Source organism: Salvelinus fontinalis, unplaced genomic scaffold (assembly GCF_029448725.1).
Source record: "Salvelinus fontinalis isolate EN_2023a unplaced genomic scaffold, ASM2944872v1 scaffold_0427, whole genome shotgun sequence".
In the NCBI taxonomy this organism is placed as follows: domain Eukaryota; kingdom Metazoa; phylum Chordata; class Actinopteri; order Salmoniformes; family Salmonidae; genus Salvelinus; species Salvelinus fontinalis.
The window spans coordinates 63,604-65,149 of record NW_026600636.1 but is presented as its reverse complement, the minus strand read 5'-3'; the positions used below and the strand labels follow the sequence as shown (position 1 = coordinate 65,149).

The window sequence follows — 1,546 nt, the reverse complement described above, 5'->3', positions numbered from 1 at the left end:
CTCTCTGTCTCTCTGTCTCAATCTGTATGTCTGTCTATGTCTCTCTCTCTCCCTCTCTGTCTGTCTCTATGTCTCTCTCTCTCTCTCTCTGTCTCTCTGTCTCAATCTGTATGTCTGTCTATGTCTCTCACTCTCCCTCTCTGTCTGTCTGTCTGTCTCCTCTCTCTCTCTCTCTCTCTCTCTCTCTCTCTCTCTCTCTCTCTCTCTCTCTGTCTCTCTGTCTCAATCTGTATCTCTGTCTATCTCTCTCTCTCTCTCTCCCTCTCTGTCTGTCTCTCTCTCTCTCTCTCTCTCTCTCTCTTTCTCTCTCTCTCTCTCTCTCTCACACACACACACTCTCTCTGTTTTTCTGTCTCAATCTGTCTCTTTGTCTATCTCTCTCTCCCCCTCTGTCTCTCTCTCTCTCTGTCTTTGTCTTTTTCTTTCTGTCTCTCTCTTTCTCTATCTTTGTCTCTCTCTTTCTCTCTCTATCTTTGTCTCTTTTTTCCTGTCTCTCTCTGTCTTATAGCCATTTTCCCCAGTCTGGTTGTTGTTCAGTAGGGCACGCCGTAGCGAAACATTTTGCAACAGAAAACATCTACTGTAGCCTACACAGAAGGCATGCTGGGTGTGAGTGTGTTCAACAATCACATCAATGACTACACGGTGTGTCCTGTTTAATTATTAAAGGGTCATTCTGCTACGTGTGGTAATAGACTCCTAATGAATTATGAATGCTGTCTCTGACACTAATGAACAATTTGTCCAAACCACATTCTGGAATAATAAATTGTCTACCAAGTGGCATTCATAAAGTAAATATGCATTAAAAAATGTTCTGCGAGAGCATGCTTATATTCACACCATCTTTCCATTATTGTGTTTTTTAACTTACTCACCTGGAAGTAACTATAAAATCACTATACCAGAGTGTGTAAGGCTTACTGTTGTTTCTGTATTCAGACCACAGAATCATATATATATTCTGTATAGTGCTTTTATAATACACGCTCACCATTGCATTTCCAGTAGTTTTCATCCCTACTCTCAGTCCAAAGCAAGAGATTTGGCATGGTGGCAGCTCTGTGGAGCAGGGTAACATGGTGGCAGCTCTGTGGAGCAGGGTAACATGGTGGCAGCTCTGTGGAGCAGGGTAACATGGTGGCATGGTGGCAGCTCTGTGGAGCAGGGTAACATGGTGGCAGCTCTGTGGAGCAGGGTAACATGGTGGCAGCTCTGTGGAGCAGGGTAACATGGTGGCAGCTCTGTGGAGCAGGGTAACATGGTGGCAGCTCTGTGGAGCAGGGTAACACTGGTGGCAGCTCTGTGGAGCAGGGTAACATGGTGGCATGGTGGCAGCTCTGTGGAGCAGGGTAACATCGGTGGCAGCTCTGTGGAGCAGGGTAACATGGTGGCAGCTCTGTGGAGCAGGGTAACATGGTGGCATGGTGGCAGCTCTGTGGAGCAGGGTAACATGGTGGCATGGTGGCAGCTCTGTGGAGCAGGGTAACATGGTGGCAGCTCTGTGGAGCAGGGTAACACGGTGGCATGGTGGCAGCTATGTGGA

At 47.1% G+C, this 1,546-nt stretch overlaps 1 protein-coding gene across 1 annotated transcript in view; it reads right to left on the bottom strand.

The window, feature by feature from the left end:
- The window catches only part of LOC129846006 (protein unc-80 homolog), a gene marked incomplete at both ends in the record, with an annotated part of 98,293 nt that overhangs the window by 36,378 nt on the left and 60,369 nt on the right, over positions 1-1,546 (bottom strand).